Here is a 27,555-nt window from a genome sequence, read left to right on the forward strand (position 1 = left end):
AATACAGTGATACTGAATAACTGAATCTTTTGATATTGATAACTGAGTACTAAAGTTAAGATCATTCCTCTCTAATGGGTGATCTCTAAAACTAATGATACTGAAGCTGATTAACTGAATCTACTTATATCAATGACTAAGTTTTGAGTTTGCCACTATCAACTGACTAAATCAGAGATCGAACCTCTATAACGGATGATATATGAATCTATAAATAATGATAAGGAATGATTGTATCTGAGATTAGACTTATCTAGAGGAAGATCTCTAATTTTGATAATGAGGATAATTAACTGAATCTGAGATCAGGCCTATCTAACGGGTGATCTCTGGATCTGATAATACTGATACTAATCAACTTTATGAAAGACCATGCCTATTTAGCGGGTGGTCCATGAATCTATAGAACTATCTGAGTTCCTTACTGAGATAGGTGACTGTATCTTACAGTCTTAATTTCTGAGTTCTACTCTGAGGACTGATACTGAAACTGCAACTATAGGAGTTCTCACTTAACCGACATGCCCCAAATCTGATCTAGTGGGGTCCAACCTTTAACCTCAGCTGGAAGGGTGTCAATACTATGCCACGGGTAAAGACTCTACTATGGTCAAGCCTCTTTGACGGGTGACCCTGAATAGGAAGTCAAGCCTAAGGAAGTATAATAGTCAAGCCTTAATCTAACAGGTGAATCCTGGTCCTACACTGGCTAAATAGTTCTGGAGTTTAGGAATTGCTCCAACAGCTCTACCTCTATAATAGGGTAGCAGTCATCCCTGCTCTCGCTTGGTGCTAGTTCTACTCCTAATTGAAAGACTCTGAATTGATTCTTATACTGAACTAAACTGAACTGAATCTGTTACTGATTTGATTATCTTATTGGATTGATCTGACTAAGTTTCCTTGATTCTGTTGTCTGATGGACTACTTTTGAATTCTACTTTCTATCTGAATATGACTGAGTTCCGTAACTTATGGAGCTTTACTGAAGTATGAACTGAATACAAAATACTACTGAGGTCTGAACTGAGTACTGAGCTGGATTAGACTAAATACTAGGATTTACTGAGTTTTCTTAATTCTGTCACTATCTGAGATATACTGAGCATAGCACGACTAAGATTATTTTGATACTGACTCGGCTCTAGAAAAGCAGCTAAGTTTTTGGGTATAAATATCCCCAGGACTCGATAGCATAAATAAATAAGACATGGCCACCCTTGAATATCATAACAATGGACTTTCATTCACTTCACAATCAATACGATATCTCGTCAATCACTTGAATGTCATAAACATGTAAATGTATAGGCTTTGCATACTAATATGTCATAGTTGTTCAATAAGGAATACACATGGATAAGAATGCATACAACTTATCATAATACATTCGCTATGGCATTTCAACAAATGCTTGGCATGCACTAGTTATCACATAATTGGGGATTTTATGCTTAACATACTAAAAAGGCACTATTCTCTTTACTTAAGCATTATATCAAACATATGGGGAGCATGCTTTGGGTATACCATATATTATATACTTAATTATCATGAATACATCAATATCATGCAACTTGAAGGAATTTTGTCATAAACATCACATAGTAGGATAAAAGCTTGGATCTTTAAAATCAAATCATGAAGTCATCACCGTAAGTCTTTCTCCTATAGTACTCACATCATCATCACATAGTACTCTTTCTACTATACTCTCCACCTTATCCTCAAGCCATCACCATAAGTCAGTGAACACTTTACTAAACTCTAAACTGCTAATACTATCTCCTGGGCTACAACTCTTAAATCTCTTTAGTCTCTGCAATCATTATTATATACTTACACTCTTTTCGACACATGCTTGTCTCACTAATATATTATCTTCTTCTATTCCTTTGTAGGCTACTTATACCACCTCCACACCTTAGTACTTTATTTGAAGCCTAAAAAATTAAATTCTCCCTGTACTGTTCAAGCCTACTGAAATCTCTAAAATATGTCTAGCCACTTATACATCAACAAAAACATCCACCACTATCATGGGCTGCTAATATCACATCTTTTAACTTCCATCCACACCTTCGTACTTAGGCTAAAGTCCACCAACTTAAATTCTTCAAATATTTAAAGATTAGTTTCTAAAGCACAACATGAATATCCATAAATCTTTAATAACCTTGCTACTCTCATCCTAGCCTTCAAATGTCAAATCTCTTAAACTTATATTCTCCCCATACCTAGAGGATTACCACTATACTCACATCAATAACACATATGACCTCTAATTACTAAACTTAAAATCTTACATACATTATTTCAAGCCTACTGATTTACCTTTTATACAACTAACCCCATGAAACATACTCTACCCAACTTTAGACAACACTATCTTGAAACTATCTACGAGGACTGTCTAAGAAATCTCTATCTGTAAAACTATAGGCTTAACTACTTCTGTTACCTTAAAAGTAAGGTAAAGCTGACATGAATGGAACATGATAAGAATCCACATAGGTTTCTTAGAGATCCTTTCTATAGAATGATCAGAGACATGAAAGAAGGGAAACTATTCCTACAAATATCTTATAGCCTCTTGTACATAAATACGGTGTGAAACACACCCATGCACAAGACTCTACTAGATGTGGCTTTCAGACTTTCTAGGACACTAATAAACCTTAGGCTCTAATACCAAGTTTGTAACGCCCTAATTTTTCTATAACTAGAATGCCACATAGTGCTCATTATCCCAAAGGACCACAAGCTAACCCTCTTCTAATATCTATACCTGAGCACTGCATAATATAAGAAATAAATGCAAAAATCTGGCAAAACCTAGCCATAAGGTTCAAAACATCAAAAATAGTCAATACTAAAAACTGAATACTAATACATCTGTCCGAAAAGCCTCTAGACTATCTGAACTGTGGAGTTGATGGGATATGTCCCCAACTAACTTCATCTACTAAAAATAAAATGAATCCAATAAAATACTGAAATGAGAAGAATCCTTGAATGATGAGGACTCACTGCTACGTCTACTGCTTCTGACTGAGTCTGGATTGTTAAAGATGCTTTAGATTTTGTGCTTCAGAACCTATGGTATAAGACACCATAGTGCAAGAAAGTATGCATCAGTAATTTAAATATACTAGTATGCTAGATGAGGTAAGGCTAAATACAAAGGCTTATGCATGAACTATATTGACTGAATGACCTGAATATGCTAAATAAGGATACATGCATGAATGCATAAATCATAATTAAAATCATGGAAACACTGAATACTAATTTTTGAACACTTGAACATCTGACAAATGAGCTCATTACTACTGACATCTGAATTTACTACTAATACTGTGATACTAAATAACTGAATCTTCTGATATTGATAACAGAGTACTGAAGTCGAGATCATTCCTCTCTAATGGGTGATCTCTAAAACCAATGATACTAAAGCTAATTAACTAAATCTACTCATATCAATTACTACGTTATGAGCTTACCACTATCTACTGACTAAATATGAGATCAAATCTCTCTAACGGATGATCTATGAATCTAAAAATAATGATAAGGAATGATTGTATCTGAGATCAGACCTATCTAGCGGAAGATCTTTGAGTCTGATAATGAGGATAATTAATTGAGTCTGAGATCATTCCTATCTAACGGGTGATCTCTGGATCTGATAATACTGATACTAATCAACTTTATGAAAGACCATGCCTATCTAGAGGGTTGTCCATGAATCTATCAAACTATCTGAGTTCCTTACTGAGATAGGTGACTATATCTGACAGTCCTGATTTTTGAGTTCTACTCTGAGGACTGATACTGAAACTGCAACTGTGCGAGTTCTCACTAAACTGACATACCCTGAATCTAATCTAGTGGGGTCCAACCTATAACTGGAAGGGTGTCAATACCATGCCATGGTAAAGACCTCTACTATGGTCAAGCCTCTTTGAAGGGTGACCCTGAATAGGAAGTCAAGCCTAAGGCAGTATAATAGTCAAGCCTTAATCTAATGGGTGACTCTTATTCCTATACTAGCTACATAGTTCTGTAGTTCAGGGATTGCTCCTAATGACTCTGTCTCTCTAACGGGGAAGCCATCATTCCTACACGTGCTCTGTGCTAGTTCTTACTCCTAACTGAAAGACTCTGAACTGATTCTTATAATGAACTAAACTAAACTGAATCTGTTACTAATTTGATTATCTTATTGGACTAATCTGATTGAGTTTTCTTGATTCCATTGTCTGATGGAATACTTTTGAATTTTATTTTCTGTCTGAATGTGACTGAGTTCCGTAACTTACAGAGCTTTACTGAAGTCTGAACTAAATACAGAATACTACTGAGGTCTGAACAGAGTACAGAGATGGATTATACTGAATACTAGGATTTACTGAGTTTTCTTAACTTCTGTCACTATCTGAGATATATTGAGCATAGCACGAATGAGATTATTTTGAGATTGACTCGGCTTTAGACAAGCAACTAAGTTTTCGAGTATAAATACCCCCAGGACTCTATAGTATAAATAAATAAGACATGACCACACTTAAATATCATGACAATAGACTTTCATTCACAACACAATCAATATGATATCTCATCATTCACTTAAATGTCATAAACATGTCAATGTATAGGGTATGCATACTAATATGTCATAGTTGTTCAATAAGGAATACACATGGATAAGAATGCATGCAACTTATCATAATACATTCACTATGTCATTTCAACAAATGCTTGACATGCACTAGTTATCACATAATTGGGGATTTCATGCTTAACATACTAAAAAGGAACTGCTCTCTTTACTTAAGCATTCTATCTAACATATAGGGAGCATGTTGCGGCTATACCACAGATTTTATACTTAATTACCATGAATACATTAATATCATGCAACTTGAAGGGATTTATCATGAACATCACATAGTAGGATCAAAGCTTGGATCTTTGAAATCAAATCATGAATTAAAACTCATCAACGACATGAACTTTAATTTCTACACACAAAAATCATCACAATCTCATAAATATATAATCTTGAATTTAGAAAAGGATTCTTGAACTTCTTGGGTGAAAAGAACCCAAGAATCAACATCTAACATACCTCAAAAGCTTAAATCTTGAAAGAGAATGACTTTTCTTGAAGGTTCTTGAATGGGAATCTTATTCTTGATTACCTTGTGGAGAGTGTGATGGGGTCTTGAAGTTAATTGAGAAGAAATCCTAAATTTGTTCTTGAGAACAAAGAGGGTTAAGAGCTTTTGAAACTAAATCACAATAGCTAAGTATGTATTTTTGGCATTTTATGTTATGGGGGTACGGTTTAGGGTGAGGGAAAAGACCAAAATACCCCTACAAAATTACTTCCCAGTTGCTGAAATTTTCAGCTGACGACCAAGGCTGATAAGCCATCAGATTTATGATAGCCCATCAGCCTAGGTCGTTACCTGAGAGCTAAAATTGATGTTTTTCTATCTAAGTCTGATGACATGGGCTGATAAGCCATCAGATCTGTGATAAGCCGTCAACTCATGTCGTTACTTAGTTGCCCAACAGATGTGCTAGAGTAAAATGGGTATAATTTTTTGTTCCGATATTGAATTTGGGAAAAAATGGTATCATTGCAAAGCTAATTCAATTATATATCTATTGATGGGTCATGAGCTCAAAAATTCATAGTATAACAAGAGATATTCTATTTTGAAGTTGACTATACCAATAACTTTTCCAAAAATTCATTCGGTAAGGGATGTTTTGATTCATCTAATAGCTAGGACGTATTTGAGGCCTTAATATACATCAAACTTGATCGTAAAACTACCAAATCACTAAAGTTTATTTCTCATGAGCTTGAAGCATGGCTATACTATCGGTTTGAAATCACAAGGTATTACAAGTATTTAGCACCGTATGGGTAATTTACTGTGGTTTCATACCCTAGAACTATGTTCCAACATAGGATTTAGATTGTTCCCACTTCTACGCAGATGATAGATATGTGAATTCATAGTATAACAAGAGATATTCTATTTTGAAGTTGACTATACCAATAACTTTTCCAAAAATTCATTCGGTAAGGGATGTTTTGATTCATCTAATAGCTAGGACGTATTTGAGGCCTTAATATACATCAAACTTGATCGTAAAACTACCAAATCACTAAAGTTTATTTCTCATGAGCTTGAAGCATGGCTATACTATCGGTTTGAAATCACAAGGTATTACAAGTATTTAGCACCGTATGGGTAATTTACTGTGGTTTCATACCCTAGAACTATGTTCCAACATAGGATTTAGATTGTTCCCACTTCTACGCAGATGATAGATATGTGATCACTCAGATAGGTTATACTCCCTGGCAAGAGTATAACTCCTCTCCCCAATATGAGGATTCCTCCTTAAGGGGACAAGAACATTGGACTCCATGAATGCTCATATGGTTTATGTCGGTTGATAGAACCTCCTTTCTAGTAAAAGTAAATAACTAGTTTTGAGTATTTCCCTATTAGTAAAAAAAGCTTTGAAAGAACTCTTTTCAGATAAAGTATTTTTCCATGCTGAATGAGTTTTCAGATTTTACTTAGCCTGTATGATTTGAGAATAAGCAAAGAATACAAATTTTAGAACCAAGTGTAATGGCTCACAAGATTTATGTTATGTACTTTACTATTCATGATTTATGATTTTTAGATTCCAGATTACTCAAGCCTATGTGAGTCATTTACTTTTAGCTTGCATGATTTTATAAATTGTGATGATATTATTTACTTATTGTATTCACCTCCATATACTCATTGCATCCTCAAAGTACTAATCCGCATATATGTTTATGTGCTACATTGTCTCATAATGTAGGTTTAGGTGCTCAGTGTCAGCAGCGTGAGTGATTTTCAAGAATCTTATCTACATCCCTACATTTGGTGAGTCCTCATAGTTCAGGGACTTAGCTGTTCATATTTTCATTAATTAGTAGACGCTTTATTAGTCATTTTAGACAATTTGAGTCAGTTGGGGTCTGTCTCAATGACTCTCTAGATTCAATCAGTAGAGGCTTGTCGGACTACTAGATTCAATTTTAGATTTCAGTTACAGTGTTTAGATTTTTAGTATTTGCTTATTCAGATAGTTTTCCGCATTTATTATGATTTTTCATTTATAGTTTCCCTATTTTGAGACTCAGATTTATAAAAGGCAACCAGGTTAGCTCAGGACTACTTGTAGTTTGGAGCACCATGTAGTATCTTAGGAATTAGATTTTGGGGCATTACAAACTTGGTATCTGAGACATGTTTAGAGAGTCCTAGGGAGTCAGACAAGCCACATTATGTAGAGTTTTGATCATCGGTGTGAAGCATGCCACATCTATGAGCAAGATTCTCTAAAACATTTTAGGAAATTATCTCTTCTTTCATGATCTATCTTGCCTTCAGTGTCTTTATATGCTTCTAACTCATGCTTTCACATGATAGAAAATTCCTTCTATTTGGCTAATGCATACAAAAATGACAACTAGCCATCTCAGCTCACAGATCCTTTGAATGAGAATGTGTCATATGCAGAGTTTTGGGCTGCCTTTCAGGCACTAGCCCAAGCCTTGACAGCTAATGTTCAGGGAAACCGTCAGGCTTCAACCTAACTTTAGCAAGATGGTGACTTAGCCACAGCCAAAATTTGAGATTTTATGAGAATGAATATGCTAGAATTCATTGGGTCAAAGACAGGTGAGGACCCACAGTTTTATCTAGTTGAGGTGAAAATGATTACCTGAATTATGCATATTTCTTAAAAGGAGAGTGTAGAATTGGTATCCTAGAAGCTGAAGGATGTTGCATATGATTGGGTAGGGATGTGGAAGAAAAGTAGAGAGGAGAATGCAGCTCCCATTAGCAGATATTTCAGGATGCGTTCTTAGATAAGTTCTTCCCATGTGAGATGAGGAAAGCTAATACAGAAGAGTTCATGAACCTAAGGTAGGGCTCAGTGATAGCGAAGGAGTATTACCTCAAGTTCAATCAGTTGTCTAAGTATGACCCTGATTAGATGGCGGACCCTAGGTCAAGCATGAGTAAGTTTGATACTAGTGTGTCTGGGTTAGTAGTTAAGGAGTGTAGGACTGCTATGCTCATTGAAGACATGGATCTTACTAGATTGATGATACATGCTTAGCATATTAAGGCAGAGAATTAAAGAAAAGATAGAGAGTGAATAAGAGGGCTAGGACAGGGCAGTTTGATTATGGTCAGGATAGGTCTGGGGGAGAAAATTATTTGCAGTTTCAGAATCGGTCATCTATGCCCACACCTTCTTCAGCCAGTGCTCCCATACCCAGGAACAGGTAGGAATAGTGGGGTAAGTCCTCTATGTCCAGATCTCAAAATAGATTAAGTGGGAAACCCAATCATCCCCAATGTGCTAAGTGTCGTAAGAATCATGCGGGTGAATATTTATGGGGCCAGAATGGTTGTTATGGTTGTGGTCAGATGGGTCACAGAACCAAATAGTGCCCATTTTCTAGACAGGAAAATAGGGATGTTCGTCCCGAAACTAAGGCTGCTAGTGCACCTGCTCCTCTAGGTCGCCGTACCCCTCCTCAGGGAACTTCATCCAGTACCGGTGGCAGTCAGTGCCACAATCGATTTTATGCCTTACCATCCCATTAGGAGTAAGAGGATTCACCAGATTTTGTTAGTGCTAAGCTTCGTGTCTTTCATCTTGATGTTTATGTGTTGTTAGACCCTGGGTCAAGTTTCTCTTATTTGACCCCATTAGTTCAGTAAATTTTGAGATATGTTCTGAAAAGATCCCTGAGCATTTCTTGGTTTTTACTCTAGTAGGTGAGTCAGTTGTTGCTAAATAGATTTATAGAAAGTGTCCTATCACTATCCTCTATAAAGTCATGTTAGTAGACTTAACAGAGTTAGATATGGTTGACTTTGATCTTATTCTTAATATAGATTGGCTCTATTCTTGTCATGCAACCATAGATTATCGCACCCAAGTGGTAAAGTTTCAGTTTCCAAATTAGCCAGTTTTTGAGTGGTCAGGTAATTTAGTGTTTCCCAAAAGTCAATTCATATCTTATCTTAAAGCCAGAAAGTTAATTTCTAAAGGATGTATCTATTATCTTGTTTGAGTTAAAGACACTATATCTGAGACTTCAATAATTTAGTTAGTCAGTGTAGTTAATGAGTTTCCTGATGTCTTTCCAGAAGATCTCCCAGGGGTGCCTCCTGATATAGAGATAGAATTTGGGATTGACTTTCTTCTCTATACTCATCCCATATCCATTCCTCCTTATCATATGGCTTCATCCGAACTTAAAGAGTTAAAAAAGCAGCTCAAAGATCTTTTATATAAAGGTTTTATAAGGCCTAATATTTCTTCATGGGGAGCTCCCATCCTATTCGTGGGAAAGAAATATGGTTTTTTGCGAATGTTTATTGACTATCGTCAGCTAATTAAGGTCACAGTATAGAATAAATATCCCATTCCGAGAATTGATGACTTATTCGATCAACTCCAAGGTGCCAGTTATTTCTCAAAGATAGACCTTAGATCTAACTATCATCAACTTAAAGTAAGAGAGTGTGATATTCCAAATATAGCTTTCATAACCCGTTATGGTTATTTTGAATTTTTAGTCATGTCTATCGGGCTAAGCAATGCCCTAGTAGCTTTCATAGACCTCATGAACCAAGTGTTCAAATAGTATCTAGACATGTTTTTCATAGTATTCATAGATGATATCCTTGTGTACTCCCATAGTGCGGATGATCATATAGATCATCTTAGAATTGTCTTGCAAAATTTTAGAGATCATAAATTATTCGCCATATTCAGAAAGTGTGAATTTTGGCTAAGATCAGTAGCCTTTCTCGGTCATATTATTTCCGTTGATGGCACTAGAGTCGATCTCCAAAAGACAAAAGCCGTCAGAAATTAGCCTAGACCTATCTCTCTGTTTGACACTAGAAGTTTCTTAGGTCTAGCTGGGTATTACCACCGTTTTGTTAAAGGTTTCTTATCTATTGTATCACCTATGTCTAGACTGACCTAAAAGAAAGTTAAGTTCCACTGGTCAGATTCTTGCGAGAAGAGTTTTCAGGAGTTAAAGACTCGACTCACTTCAGCCCCAGTCTTAGCATTACCTGATGGTATAGATGGTTTTGTTGTTTATTATGATGCCTCTAGAGTTGATTTGGGTTGTATATTAATGCAAAGAGGGAAGGTCATAGCCTATTCCTTTAGACAGTTGAAGCCTCACAAAAAGAATTACCCAACCCATGATTTTGAGTTAATTGTTGTAGTATTTTCTTTGAAAATTTGGAGACATTATCTGTATGGTGTGCATGTTGATGCATTCACAGACCATAAAAGCTTGCAATATGTGTTTACTCATAGAGAGTTGAATCTTCTATAGAGAAAGTGGTTAGAATGGTTGAAAGATTATGACATAAGTGTGTTGTATTATCCGAGAAAGGCCAATGCAGTAGAAAATGCCCTTAGTTGATTGTCTATGGGTAGTGTTGCTCATGTGGAGAATGATAAGAAAGTGTTAGCTTGAGAAGTGCATCGTTTAGCTAGATTGGGTGTTAGGTTAGTGGATTCAGTTGAAAGGAATGTTTGGTTTCAGAGTAGTTCCGAATCCTCCCTAGTTTCAAAAGTGAAGGAGAACCAAGACATGGGTTCTAGTTTGGTCAAATTGAAGGAGTCAGTAAAGATCAAAAGATAGAGGTTTTCTCCCAAGGGAGAGATGGTGTGTTGAGGTACCAAAGTAAATTATGTGTTCCATGTGTTGATGATTTGAGGTAGCGGATTATGGCGAAAGCGCACGGTGCGCATTATTCTCTTCATCTAAGTGCTACCAAGATATACCACGACTTGAGAGAAATCTATTGCTGGAATGGTATGAAGAAAGATATAGTAGAGTTTGTAGCTAAGTGTGCAACTTGTCAACAGTTTAAGGTAGAGCACCAAAGACCTGGTGGTACATTAAAAGAGTTTGGTATCCTCACTTGGAAGTGGGAAGAGGTGAATATGGATTTTGTGGTAGGATTACCCCTTTTGCATCATTAGTATGATTCGATATGGGTTATTGTAGAAAGATTGACGAAGTCAGCATATTTCTTGCTAGTTCATACGTCTTACACGGCTAAGGACTATGCTAAGTTGTACAACAGAGAGTTAGTCAGACTATATGGAGTTCCCTTGCCTATCTTCTTAGATAGGGGTACTCAGTTTACGTCCTAGTTTTAAAGAGCTTTTCAGAAGGGTCTTGGTACCCCAGTTCATCTTAGTTCATCTTTTCACCCTCAGACACATAGTCAAGTAGAGAGGACCATCCAAACTCTATAAGATATGTTGAGAGCATGTGCTCTTGATTTTAAAGGTAGTGGGGATGAGCATTTGCCGTTGATTGAGTTCGCTTCTAAAAACAGTTATCATTCTAGCATTCAGATGGCCTCGTTTGAGACTCTTTACGGTAGAACATGTAGATCACCCATAGGTTGGTTTGAAGTGGGAGAAGCCACTTTGCTTGGGCCCAATGCAGTGTTTGAAGCTATGAAAAAAGTTAAGTTGATTAGAGAAAGATTGAAAATAGCCCAAAGTCGTTAGAAATCCTATGCGGATGTGAGAAGAAGGGACCTCAAGTTTGAGGTTGGTAATTTAGTGTATCTGAAGATTTCACCCATAAAAGGGGTGAAGAGTTTGGCAAAAAGGGGAAGCTTAGTCCCCGGTATGTTGGCCCTTTTAGAATTGTGAGTTGTGTTGGAAAAGTAGCTTATGAGCTTGATTTGCCCGCAAACTTGTAAGCCATTCATCCAGTATTCCACGTCTTTATGCTTAGGAAGTCAATTAGTGATTCTACTATTGTAATTCCTTTAGAAAGCTCAGATATTCAGAATAGCCTTTTATACAAAGAAATTCTAGTTGAGATTTTAGATCATCATATCCGTAGACTGAGGAACAAAGAAGTTCCCTTGGTCAAAGCTCTTTGGCGGAATCAGTCTGTTGTGGGCACTACTTGGAAAACAGAAGCAGATATATGAGCCAAGTACCCTTACCTCTTTTGCATAAACTAAGATTTAGCTGAAGGTAATACTCTTCCTTAAATAAATAATTTATCATACTCAAGACACTTTATGCCCAAATTCATCACTTTCCTGTCAAAAGTAAACCCTAGATCATCAAAGCTCCTTCTCCAAGAAACACAAATTCCTCCATTAATTCTCAAAGATAATTTAAGATTAAGGATTCCTAATACAAGAAATCCAAGAATTCATCTTTAAAAGCACAATAGGAATCCAAGATTCAAGCTTTTCATCAAAGATCATCAATTAAGGTATGTGGGATTATGAACAAGGATGCTCCTTTCATCCTTGTGCCCAAAACTTGTTTTTAGTTACAAAAGTTATTTGATTTTATGTGATTTCCCATGAAATTGGAGTTAGAGTTTATACCTAATATTGTTATTCATAAGATTATGTGATTTCCATTGATTAAGAAGTTTAATTACATGATTTTGTTTATATTTTCATGCATATTGCAGAAATTTCTAGACTTTATGATGAATTATAAATTTTTACATTAAAGCATGAATTTTAAGATGTTTTAACATGAGTTTGATTCTTGGGTCATTAATCCCGAATGAGTATTGTTTTTTCAAGATTGATTGTGCAATGAGCACTTTATGACTAGATTTTTTTCAGATTATTGATAAAGATTTGACCTTTTGTTCTCAGAATAGATATAAAATCCACTTTACAGAATTTCGATTACAGATTTAGCTTTATAGTTATATAGTTGGTTTTCATCATAAACCATTAGACTATTTTAAAAGTGGTTTTTTATTAGAATAAGCATACAGATTTAATAGTAGTAGTATTTAGCACCGAGATGGGTAAGTTACTATAGTTTCATACCCCAGAAATACGGGCCAACATAGGATTTAGATTGTTTTCAGTTCTACGTGGATGATAGATAAATGATCACTCAGATAGGTCATACTCCTTGGCAAGAGTATGACTCCTTTCCCCAATATGAGGATTCCTCCTTAGGGGGACAAGAATGTTGGACTCCATGAATTCTTACATGGTTTATGTTGGTTAAGAGAACCTCCCTGCTAGTAAAAGTAAATAAACAGTTTTGAGTATTTCCCTACTAGTAAAAAAAAGCTTTGAAAGAACTCTCTTAAGATAAAGTATTTTTCTATGCAGAATGAGTTTTCAGATTTCACTTATCCTATATGATTTGTGAATAAGAACAAAATACAAATTTTAGAACTAAGTGTAGTGGCTCATAAGATTTATATTTTTTACTTTACTATTCATGATTTATGATCTTCAGATTTTAGATTTCTCAAGCCTATGTGAGTCATTTACCTTTGGCCTGCATAATTTTATAAATTGTGATGATATTGTTTACTTATTGCATTCACCCCCATATACTCAGTGCATCCTCAAAGTACTGATCCACATATACGTCTATGTGCTACATTGTCTCATAATATAGGTTCAGGTGCTTAGTCATAGTAGTGTGAGTGATTTTTTAGCATCTCATCTACATCCCTATAGTTGGTGAGCCCTCATAGTTCGGGGACTTAGCTATTCATGTTTTCAGTTATTAGTAGATACTTTATTACTCATTTCAAACAATTTGAGTCAGCTAGGGCCTGTCCCAGTGACTCTTTAGATTCAGTCAGTAAAGGCTTGTCGAACTACTAGATTCAGTTTTAGATTTCAGTTACAGTGTTTAGATTTTTAGTATTTGCTTATTCAGATAGTTTTTTGCTTTTATTATGATTTTTTCATTTATAGTTTCCCTATTTTGAGACTCAAATTTAGGAAAGGCAGCCAGGGTTAGTTCAGGACTACTTGTAGTTCGGAGCATCGTGTGGCATCCCAGGAATCAGATTTTGGGGCGTTACACTATGTGGATGACCCTTACAATTTTTTCCTTCACCATGACCTATTGAAACTAGAGAAGTAAAAGTCAATTTTTGAGTCAACTAACCCACAAACATAAAGTTAGGACAATACCTTATGATGTAGCGTAAACCCCTATACTCATAGAACCTAATGCTCAAAGTAGCCTTTTGAATTAAAAAGGATGAAAGGGTATAGCTTCCAGTTCAAGAAGGCTGATAATTGTCCCCGATGGGTTCCCTATAGATACAGGAATGGCTAAATGATAAGGTTAAGATAAACCATAACTCTTTGAGAAAGTTTTGAGGAACTATCCTAAGGTCCAAACCTTTTTATCTTCTACACTTAACTCTCTCTGCTTCTCAAGTTCCTCAGCTTACTTAGAAATTTAACTACCACCTGAAAGAACTTTCTAGACATAGCCACAGATAAGGTAGCTAACTGAATCCCAAAATTTAGGCCCTTCACAAAGTAACGAATCCGTTTTATCTCCAAGGTAACCAATTATAGTGCATAGTATACCAAGGCATAAAACTTGGCCTCATAGGTCACCATGACATGTTACCCTACTCCATTCTTAAATACCTAGACTTTTTTTGATCACGATAAATACGAGGAATAAATTTCTCAAGGAATATATTCTGAAACTGTGCTCAAATAAGTGGAGGTGAAACAACCCTACATTCTACAAATGACCTACACTATTACTTGGCTTCAGTCTGTAGCTGAAAAGAAACAAACTCCACACCATATTTTTCACTAATACCCATATTGTGTAGATGTTCATGACAATCTATAAATAATTTAAATACATCCTTAGACTTTATACCTTGGAATATGGGGACTTCATAGTCAAAATAATGGTTAGGGATACACCCATACTTCAGAGCCTTCATCCATTCTTGGAGATACCATAGTGGTATATAGTAAGGCTAGCGGAGAGAAGGCTGGAACGACTAGAGTTTAGAAGTATCAGCCAAGCTACTTAAGAATCCCAACACTTTCTGAATCACTTCATAGACAAAGGCACCGAGTTGCACCATTTGGAACTGGCACCATATTCTCTAAATCTATCATTTTCTCCTCCTCAAATATAACTTTGTTTTAGCAATCTCTGGGTATCCAATTCCAGCGGAGGGGATGGTGATCTCTGTATTGTCGATCTTTCAGCTTTCTATGATCTATATTCTAATAGGCGTTGCTCCTTTTTCTCTCCTCATCGCTTGGCCTCTAACTCGAGGTCTTTCGTAGAATATGGCCTAAGAAGTTAGTGTCGGTGATACTTCTTTGGTGGAACGAGTATTCACCATTTACGAACAAAAGTTAATGAATTAGGTACTATTTAAATCACTAGATACCAATTAGAATCAAGTAATAGCATAAAAGATTCTTTTTTGCCCTATAGACTTTTTATGAAATGTATAAATATCTCCATATCATTCCATAGGAATCTACTAAACCAATTCTTGTATGATGAGATCTATGAACCCAGTTTTCTCATACCATGTTTGTACGACCCAACCGCTCATGATTTTTGCCCATCCTAACCTATGGCGGGAGAACCATACTAATCTCAATCCTCACTAACTCAATTATTACTTTCACATTCACCTTATATTAATCCTCAACTTAAACAAGTGTAAATGAATATTCATTCAATAACTTAAATAAATAGTCAAACCGACATCTAAATTCAAAACTAATACAATGTTGTAATGCTCTATTTATTACGTTTGTAAGACCTGAAGTAACCATAATAACAACTAAGAATGCCAAAATAGATAGCTAGTAGAATATTAAAATATTAAAATCACAACGAAATGTCTTAGTCCCAAAACAAGGGACATGAATAGAGATAAGAAGATCCAAAGACTGCCTGATTGTGGTGCTCACTTTTTAAACCAAGTGTGGAACTAATAAATAAAGTTGAGGTCTTGTCTCAAAGTACAGAACGCGCTCTTCACTCAACAATCTATACATCAATAAGTTCTAATAGACATCATGGGTCGACTCAACCCAATGTTATACATATAAGTAAATCAAATTGATGCAAAGCGATTATTACTGAACATATAATCAAAGACAGTTAATCAATTATTCAATTTTCTTTAGGGAGAATACAAGCTCATAATCATGTATATTTACACTTAGTCAAATTCAAAAACAAGTTCATCACAACATAAGATCATAACTTAACACTCAAAGTATGTGAACAAATGTATGAATGTAAGATGCGCACATCTTCTTTTTCACTCCTCAATCTTATCAACATCATCAACAATCATCCTGAACATCTTGATTTACCTCATCATCACCATTATTATTATTTCATTATATTCTTAATACCGATGTATATAAATATGCAATACAATCAGTATTTATAAGTAGTGTTCAAAAGCTATCACAAATACTTAATTAACATATAAGCGCATAGTCAAATAAGTATAAATGATACAATAAATCATAACTTACCTAGTTTCCTTGCTTAAATTTACTTTCAGGCCATAAGCTTATGTCACAACCCAATGGTCATGAGTGACACCCACACTAATCTTCCTGTGGGAGAACCATCTAAATCGAACCATTACCCAATCACTTAGTCAATGTTAAGATAATATTATTATAAAATCAACATAATAATAATAATCCAGGACTAATCATTATTAATGAAGAATTCAAATAAACTACTTACCGAAATTCCCAAGACCTAAAAGTCATTGTCCAAGAACTACTAACAAAGATCATGTCTAAAGTGATATCCAAAAATAAAGTAAATAAAGAATGCCTCATTTCTCGAAAGATGGACAAGAATAAATAAGATGACCCATGACAGCCTGGAGACAGAGTGCTCACCCTTGGATCAAGATCTGCTATCAAAATCTAGAGGTGAGGTCATGTCTGAGCCTCTAGAATACTTTCTGCACTCAACAAAAGAAGAGTACAGGGTAGTATCAGTACAAATCACTATATACTGGTAGGTATCATAGGCCAACTCAATTTAATAGAATGTACACAACATAAATCAAATAACAAGTAGACAGGCATCGTCACATAACAAATATTTAATGAATCAATAATACAGCAACAACAGGTCAAACAGTGCTCACAAACAAGTCACATAACCATCAAGACTATCAACTATACTATCAATATCCACAGAATCAACACAATATGTACACACATGCTATGGGACTTATTTTTGCCCAAATAGTCATGACCTATAGGGAACAATCTATGTTCATGTACCGTACCAGCATGGTACCCAATCTAACATATACATTTTCGTACCGGCGTGGTACCCGATCTAACATATACATATCCATATCAGCGTGGTACCCGATCCAACATAAACATATCCATACCAGCATGGTACTTGATCCAACATAAACATATCTGTATCGACGTGGTACCCGATCCAATATATATATATATTCGTACCGGTGTGGTACCCGATCCAACATAAGTATATCCGTATCGGAGTGGTACCCGATCTAACATATACATATCTGTATCGGCGTGGTACCCAATCTAACATAAACATATTTGTACCGGCGTGGTACCCGATCCAATATATATATTCGTACCGGCGTAGTACCTGATTAAACATAAGCATATCCATACCGGCGTGGTACCCGATCCAACATAAATATAAACTATTATTATCAATATCAATTTACCCAACCTTACACAATGTACCAAGTTTACAAGTAAGCTTAAAATCATAAGACAATTTCATCAAGTAAATTTTCAATAAATATTTATAGATGAATCAACAATCCAAACATCAACAATTTCAAGCATGTCTGAATACCAATCCACAAGTATCCAATTTAGGAGCATACACTCAATTAAGTCGAGTCTAAACTCCAATTAAAGTGTAACCTACCTCAACCAACGAATCCAAAAGTAGTTAGTCCTCAAGCGCCTTGCCTTTTCTCAAAGTTTCAAAACGTTCAAAATTTATTTCAACACAATATATACTCCCCATAAAAATAAAAATCTAATAACACCCGTTTATAAATTCTTACTCTAAAAATCTTAGATCTAAACCTCAATTTCTTAATTCCAAAATATAAAATAATTACAGATTTAAATAAATAATAATAATCTATAAATTGCCATCTTCCAATTAACATTTAAAAAACTAACATATAGAAAACATTTACCTGTTTCTATACTGAAGCCAATGATTGGCTTATAAGGCATTTATATTTTTATATTTTTATTTCCTTTTTGTCATCATTATGCTGCTTATTCAAATGATATTATCTTTTACCCTAAGTCATGGCACTAGCCATATGTACCAATTAGGTTACTGGAATTGCAATTTTATCCCAAATACAAGGAACAATGAGCTTACCTAAAGCAAATCGAGAGAGAATAATCACCTTCAAGGCTGCGGAAGTCATTTGCTACTGTCATGCACCTCTCTTATCCCTACTTTCTAATTCTATTGTTATAATATATGGTAAACCCTAACCAATTAAATCTATTCTTATAGTATTGACAACATAAGTAAATAAAATTATGATTTTGATTCATAAATTCACTAATTAAACTAATTATTTAAAATACCTATAACTTTAATAAATTCTCAAAATTTATTCGGAACGATGTAGAAATACATTAAATATGTACATTCACTAAAAAGTACATTCTGAACCTATTGAAAATACCACGACACTAGCCCGAGGTCGTCTCAATCAAAGATTGACCATGATTGAGTTTAACTTTATTAAAACTCAATAATTCAACTAATGACTTCAATAACCTTCGAACACCTTAAGAATTGGTGCTACTCATCCCGTGAGTTGTAATTCACATATACAAACTACGGAGAGCACTAAAATAGAGAAGATGAGAAAATTCCACAAATGACCGAGAGGGTCGTTACTCTTACCTTTTCTTTCCCTTTTGAATTATTCATGCTATAAAACAAAAAAAATGATAAATTATTTAATCAATTCATCTCTTTTTAACCACTAGAGATGCAAAATTAACAACTTCCAATCATAATTTTCCTTACTCCACCATTTCAGGATTTTTGACCACTTATACCTCATGAATTCAATTTGAAAAAGCATGAACAATTTCAATTCTACACTCATTAGTGATTTTTAACACCTTAGAATTATTATCTATTAATTTTATACTCGTTCCTACCAATTTCAATTAATTTCATGAACAAATCCAAAATTTCTTCACAAATAATTTTTTAATAATGTGTACAGGTTATAAGAAGTAATTTCAAGATTAAAATGTAATGACTTACCTCCAAAGATGAAAAACTCCTAAATTCTATAGAAAATCTCCTTCCGTAAAGCTCTTTCACATTTTTCAGAAAGAGGAGAATGAAAAACATTTTTGAATTTCTAAAATTGTTAAATTTTGTGTATTACTGTTGCAATGGTTAAATTACCATTTCAGCAGTTCCGTGATAGCATATGCTACTGCTGCAATGGTACTTTGACTGGTGCATCAGTAATTTAACTACTACAATAGTAATAAAAAAATTGACTGTTTAAGAATCCAAAATCATTTTTCATTTTCCACTTTCTAAAAAATGTGAGAAGCATTGGGGAAGGCGGTTTTCTATTGAATTTAGGAGTTTTTTCTTATTTAGAGATTAGTTATTACATTCTAGACTTGAAATTACTTCTTATAAGCTCTGTAAATTATTAAAAAATAATTCATGGTGGAATTTGGGGTTTATCCCTAGTTCATGAAATTAATAAAAATTGATGGGAATGAGTATATAATTAGTAGATAATGTTCCTAAGGTGTCAGAAAAGACTAATGAGTGTCGAATTGCAATTGTTCATGCTAATTCAAATTGAATCCATGAGGGTTAAGGGATTGAAAACTCTAAGATGCTGAAGTAAGAGTAATTATGGTTAAAAGTTGTTATTTTTGCATCTATAGTGGTTAAAAGGATAAATTGATTAAATAATATATCAACTTTTTATTTTAGATCATGGACAAGTTAAAAGGGAAATAAAAGGCAATCTTGTAGCCTAAAACAAAATTTGGCTAAGAAATAAGGTAGGTTATAGTTTATTGTAGCATTTAGACTTACTTGACTCTATGCTTATATATGAATTGTGTATTTGTGATGACTTTCGAACACTACTTCTGATTATTGACTGCATAGCATATTCATATACATTTGTCTGGAGAATGTGGTGAAATGATGATAATGATAATGATGTTGATGATGATAATGAGATAAAACATGATATTTATGGTGATTGTTAATGATGTTAATGAGATTAGGGGGGAAAGAGAAGATGTGCACATCTTGCATTCATATATTTGTTCACTTGCTTTGAATGTTTAGTTATGATCTTATGTTGTGATGAACTTGTTGTTAAATTTGACTAAATGTAATATACATGATTAAGAGCTTGTGTTCTCCATAAGTGAATTGTATAATTGATTGATTGTCTTTGATTACATGTTCTATGATGATCACTTTGCATCTATTTGATTTACTTATTTACATGGCATTGGGTTGAGACAAATTGTGGTGCCTACCAGTACTCGTTGATAAACTGATGATACCTGTGCTTTTTTCATTAAGTATAGAATGTGTTTTAGCATTTGAGCCAAGACCTTGATTTTAGCTCGTAATTTTAGAATCAGTTTCAATGGTGAGCATAAAGATCGAGCAACCTTTGGATTTTATTATATCAATTCATTTCCCTTGTTTCTTGAATAAAATATTTCTTTGTTATTTTAATGTTTGGATATTCTATTAGCTATCTATTTAGGAATTATTAGTTGTCCTTGTACAGTGACTTCAGGTCTTAGAATATTGTAAATAGAGATTTTTTGGACTCTATTAGTTTTGGATTTTGATGTTGGTTTTGCTGTTAGTTTAAGTTATTAAATAAAAACTCTTTACACTTTTTCAAAATTAAGAGACTAATATAAGGTGAATTTGGAACTAAGACTTGAGTTAGTGAGGGTTGAGATTAGTATGATTGTCCCGACATAGGTTAGGGTAGGTATCAATCATGATGTAACGATTCGAGACTACCCCTTAGTGGTTACATGGTGCTCATGATCCTGAAGGACCACAAGATAACCCTCTACTAATATCTGTACCTGAGCACTGCATAATATAATATAATAAATATGGAAAACTGGTGGAAACTTGCCATAAGGTTCAAAACATCTAAAATACTCAAAACTGAACACTGAATACTGATACATCTGTCTGAAAAGCCTCTAACTATCTGAACTGTAGAGTTGATGGGACATGTCCCCAACCAACTCCATCTACTAAAAATAAACTAAGTCTAATTCCATAATAAAATAAGGATCATCCTCAAATGAAGAGGACTCACTGCTACGTCTACTGCTGCTGACTGAGTCTGGACCGCTAAGGGTGCTTTGGATCTCGTGCTTCTGAATCTATGGTATAAGACACCATAGCGCAAGATAAAATTATGCATTAGTACTATGAATGTACTGGTATTCTAGATGAGGTAAGGCTAAATGCAAGGACTTATGAATGAGCATATCTTAACAGAATAACATGAGCGTACTGAATAAGGATACATACATGGATGCACAAACCATAACTGAAATCATCGTGACTCTGATTACTGATACTCAGATACTGCTTTACTGACATCTGAACTCACTACTAATACTGAGATACTGAATAACTGAATCTTCTAATATTGATAATTGAGTACTGAATTTGAGACCAGTCATCTCTAGCAATTGATCTCTGAAACAGATGATACTGAAGCTGATAACTAAATCTGCACATATCAACGATAGAGTTCTGAGTTTGCTACTATCGACTGACTAAATCTATGATCAAATCTTTCTAATGGATGATCTCTAAATCTACTAATAATGATAAAGAATGATTGTATCTGAGATCAGACCTATCTAGCAGAAGATCTCTAAATCTTTTAATAATAGAAATGACGAACTGAGTTTGAGATCAGGTCTATCTAACGGGTGATCTCTGGCCCGATTAGTATTGATACTGATTAAATTTATGTGAGACCAGGCCTATCTAGTGGGTGGCCCATGAATCTATGGAACTATCTAAGTTCTTTACTGAGATGGGTGACCGTATCTGACAGTCCTGAATTTTGAGTTCTACTCTAAAGACTGATACTGAAACTGCAACTGTGGGAGTTCTCACTTAACCGACATGCCCCGAATCTAATCTAGTGGGGTCCAACCTATAACCCCAGTTGGAAGGGTGTCAATACCGTGCCATGGGTAAAGACCTCTGCTATGGTCGAGCCTCTTTAACGGGTGACCCTGAACAGGAAGTCAAGCCTAAGACAATATGATAGTCAAGCCTTAATCTAATGGGTGACTCCTGGTCCTGCGCTGGCTACACAGTTCTGGAGTTCAGGGACTATTACTAACGACTCTACCTCTCTAACGGGGAAGCTGTCATCCCTACACTTGCTCGGTGCTAGTTCCTACTCCCAATTGAAAGACACTAAAATGATTTTTGGACTATACTAGACTGAGCTGAATCTATTACTGATTATCTTACTTGATTGATCTAACAGAGTTTACTTGATTCCGTTATCTAACGAAATACTTCTGAATCTCGTTATCTGACTGGATGATACTAAGTTCTAAATTGATTACTTGAATTCTACTGAGGTCTGAAACTGAATTCTTGAATACTATTAAGATCTGAGCTGAGTACTGAACTGAATTTGGAATGCTAATGACACTTAGATTACTAAGATTTCTTAAGTTCTGTAACTGTCTTAGAGTACTGAATTCTATAACTGACTGAGTTCTAAGGATCATGGTTTGACTGAGATTATTGTGAAAACTGACACTGGCTCTAAACAGCAGCTAAGTTTTTGGATATTAAATACCCCAGGACTCGATCGCATAAAGTAAATAAGACATGACAACTCTTGCATAACAACATGGCAATAGACTATCATTCACAACATAATTAATGAAGCATCACTTCAAGCACTTGAGAATCTAAATCTTGTAATTGTATAGGGAGGCATTCTATTGTCTCTTAAGTCATTCAATAAGGGATACATACACATGGGAATGCATACAACATATCTTAATTCATTCACAAGATCTTTCAACAAACACTTGGCATGCACTAGTTGACACATAATTGGGGATTTCATATTTAACATGCTACAATGGTACTATCTTCTTCACATAAGCATTCTATCAAACATATGGGAGACACACCTTGGACATACAACATTTAATACACCCAATTAACATGATTAGATAATTTAACATGCTTCTTGAAGGGGTTTTATCATGAATATCACTTAATCAACACATACTAGGTTCAAATCCTGAATCTTTATAATCAAAACATAAATTAAAACTCAATATCAACATGAACATTAATTTCAAACCACATAAATCATGAAAAACTCAAACATAAAATCTTGAATTTTAAAAGGGATTCTTGAACTTCTTGGGTGGAAGGAACCTAAGAATCAACATCTGACATACCTTGTTATGTAATTCTTGAAATATTCACGGTGAAACCTTGATGACTTGGGTCTTGAGCTATGAACCCTAATGGTTGTTCTTGAAGAAAATTGAGAGAAAACTAGTATATTTGGGTGAAATAATGAGAAATCTCGTGTTAAAGAGTATATATAGGGGTAGCAAAATGATCGTCTTGCCCTTGGAATTAAAATCCAAAACTGAAAAAAAATCTCAATTTTACATGCTGGCACGATGCGCCATAATCACGCCATCTTACTGGAAATTGGACTATTGGGAAACTACTTGATGGCGCGACGCTGTGGAAATCACGTTACCACCTTGGTTGCGAACTAGAAAGGCACTGCGACGCAATGGAATCGCGTTGGTGCATTGGAAATTGACAACTCTGAAATTAAGCCTTGGCGCGATGCACCATAATTGCGGAGGCTCACTGGATTTTGACGATTGTCATTTTCGCTGGCTTTGTGATGCGCTAAAGTACCAGGTGGTACACTGTCTTACTAAAATGGCTCTAACTCTTCATCCGAGTGTCGGATTTGGGCTAATTTGGTATCGATGAAAAAATTATTCGATTTCCCATAAGATAAAAAGTCAAAATCTTAAAAATTTCACATAGAATAAAATATATTCATCTTTGAAGTAAGATCTTTGATGTTCTAGACACGAATTTGAACTAGGAGAAGGGTGGGGTATTGCACATGACCATTTGGGTAATAACATGAAGACATTGTGAACCGACAAGAATCTAGGTTGGAAATTCTAAAACAGTGCAGTGGGAAAGGTGTATTTTTCAAAAAATGTACATTAATTATGTTTTTTATGAAATAAAACTCTATTTAAGTTAATTGTGGATGCTCTTATTTTTAAGTAGATTTTTCCCGAATTTGAGGAATCAATATTTCAAGGAGTTGCAAAGTTTAAAAATACTTGAAAGACTCAAAGAATTTGAAGAAAATAAGGACCTATGTATGATATTATTTATAAAATCTAAACACAAGACAAATCACTTAAAATGATTGTTGGAAGACACTAAAATAGAGAGGATCAACTAAAATAGAAATTATTAGTGGCCCAAGAAAAAGAGAATGGACTAAAAATTATGTTGTATGGCTTATTATTAGTATTAGCTTTTTGGAAAGCTATAACAAGGATATAGTGGGATTGAATGTATTTTCCCCCTGAATGAGTGGAAAATAGATTCATTGACTACTCTACAGTTGTATTATGCATGCTTTACCTTTTACACATAGTCTTTAATCAATAGTGATATCCATCTATAAATATTGACATTAATTATATAAGATATAAGTGTTATGACTAAATTTCTCAGTCATGATGGCTCTTACTTTACTCACCGGTATATATGTCAAACCATAGCTCGAAATGTGAATTAATAGGCTATTTTGTAGAATCTATAACAAGTACCAAAAATAAGGATTCAACATGATTATAAGTAGTATAAATATAAGTACAACAGTACAATATCAAACGTGAGAGAAAGAACAAAAGAATATCCTACGACCTTGTAAGGCTGGTACAAAAGTCACTAATTCTAAAAATAGTAATACTGAATAGTATAAAATATATAGGCATCTCGAAGGTAAAGACTGTCCAAAATAGTAGAAGGAGAGAGGATCAGTTCTGGCTCTAAAAGCTAACCCTATCTTCGAATCTCCAAAACAAGCTGGATAGAATGCTAGTGGCAGTGACTCGTACTCAAATCTACATAAAAAAAAAAGATGCAGAAGTGTAGTATTAGTACCAAAACAACTTGTGCTCAGTAGGCATCATCAGTCAACTAAGCTAAATCATAATAAAAGTATGATAAATGTGAGAAAGTATTGGAAAGTCAAGAAATAAAGTGATATATAAATTACTACTCTGAATATGAGGATAAGAGATAATCAATCATGCATAATAAAATAAATCAAATTAAATACAGCCTGACTATAACCTAAGTAGACTCACATAATCCCACAAGGTGCAAATTACAAGAGAAAACCAGTCAGGCCCCCACAATCTTTGTGGATGAATACCAGGAAAAGATGATCGATAATCATAACTTTAATTGAACAATGTGAGACCATACATGTGATTCCCTTCAAACCATAATTTTGAACTTGAATAGGAAATAAGGAGATATATCATCATAATAATGTCTTAAATGGGTCATAGATATCAGACTCAAATCGAAACTAGAATATTATACCATCATATCAAAGTATCACATATGAATCACAATTTGTTGGACTTGAAGTAGAACTAGTAACAAAGTACATAGTCACAAGTTTGACCAAATATTGTAAAAAAGTATCTAAATTATTCTAGGGTGACTACACAAGAACTCCCATGTCTAAGAGGGGCTAATTTAGATATTTTCCCTTAAAGAAGCTCGGTAGAGCCCACTACTAATCCCCAAAATCCATACTAAGAGAAATTTCTTCCCTAAACTAATCTAAGTCTCCAATGTTCCACTACTAAGTATCTAATAAGTTGAAACTAGTCTTGAGATAACAACCTACATCAAGGAGGGAGAATGATCCCAAATTTGACTTAAAAGAGTTATCTAACTGGCTAAATAATCAAAAAGTCACTAAATATAAAACAACATGTAAAACCATACCCATACCAATATCACAATAAAACTCTATTTAAGAGATAAGTAAGCCTAGACTACCTAGACACCACCGAAAGCTCGATAAAGTCCACTAGGTCAAAACTTTTTGAGAAGCCTCAGCACGATGCCACAATATATAAATTATAATATATGCATTAATATAAGAATAACAATGCTCATATTGCATATAAATTCTCTACGTTCAAAATTGAGCTAAAAATCTCATGTAGACCCACTTGCAGAATTACAACTCTAAAACCATCAAAACGTCCCTCTACGTTGAATGACTATTTACCTTTAAAAAAGGTAAAATTTAAGCACAAATGAACTCAAATTAGACCATATCTAAATTACGGATTTGGATTTAAATCTAAAATTTAATCAAGAAAATAATGTTGACTTACATAAGTAGATCTGAGAGAATGACCAAAACAATATCTCCAACTCGCACCGAACACCCAATGATCGATATCCACACTTTCTTAGATCTCTAGGGTATTTAATGGACTTGGGACTTTAAAAAATTGAGAGAAATCAAGATCCATAGTTTTAAATATTGTTAGGGGTCCCTTCATAGCGATTGTGGGAACCCTGTCAGGAACGTGATGCCCGACCCGGCTTACTCATCACGAATGCGAAGGTCATTTTTGTCCTGCACCAGCAATTTGGCAAGTTTGCCAAATTTTTAACTGGGCTCTTAAGATTTATTCAGAATTCCTTGAATGCAAACAAGCTATGCTATCCTACCAAATTTGACATTTTAAATTCAATAATGCTATCAAAATTTCCATCCGAGGTCATTTTGATGAATTGTTTGTCCCACGCCCAAGGGCCATTTAAACCAAAATCCATCCAATAGCCCAAAAAAAGTATGGAAGACTTGGAATCCAACCAATTATCCTCCAGCCTAAAATCATCGTTCCAAATCTAACATAACTATTAGAATTGGAATATGGGTCGATTACCTGTCATTTAAGATTGATACCCAATTATGAATAACAAAAACTTTAAAACAAGAAACTAGCTTTAAAAATTAAATAAACTGCCCAGTAACTCATATGTTTGCTCTAGCAAGTTATAAATAATGAGGGGTAGTTATGGGAAAACTCTAAACATTAAAATAGTGGGAAATACAGAAAATAACCAAAAGGTTCATTACAATATCCTGTACTAAAAGGGTTTTCATCCATAAAAGTAAACTATCAAGATGTACCTGAACACTCAAATAGGTAAAGATACTAGGCCCGCATCTCACTGTCGATCTCCGAGGTAGCCTCCTCAACTAGATGGTTTCTTCATTGAACCTTAACCACTAGAATCTCTCTTGGGTGCAATTGCCTGATAGTCAATATAGAAACTGGCTCCTCCATAAAGGCCAACCTCTTATCTCACTAAATTGAGCCCGACCAAAGCACATATAACTTATCAAGAATGTAGAACTATAACATAGAAACATGGGAAAGTAGGTGAACAACTAAAAAGTATAGGTGCCAA

Source organism: Capsicum annuum, chromosome 12 (genome assembly GCF_002878395.1).
Source record: "Capsicum annuum cultivar UCD-10X-F1 chromosome 12, UCD10Xv1.1, whole genome shotgun sequence".
Lineage (NCBI taxonomy): Eukaryota > Viridiplantae > Streptophyta > Magnoliopsida > Solanales > Solanaceae > Capsicum > Capsicum annuum.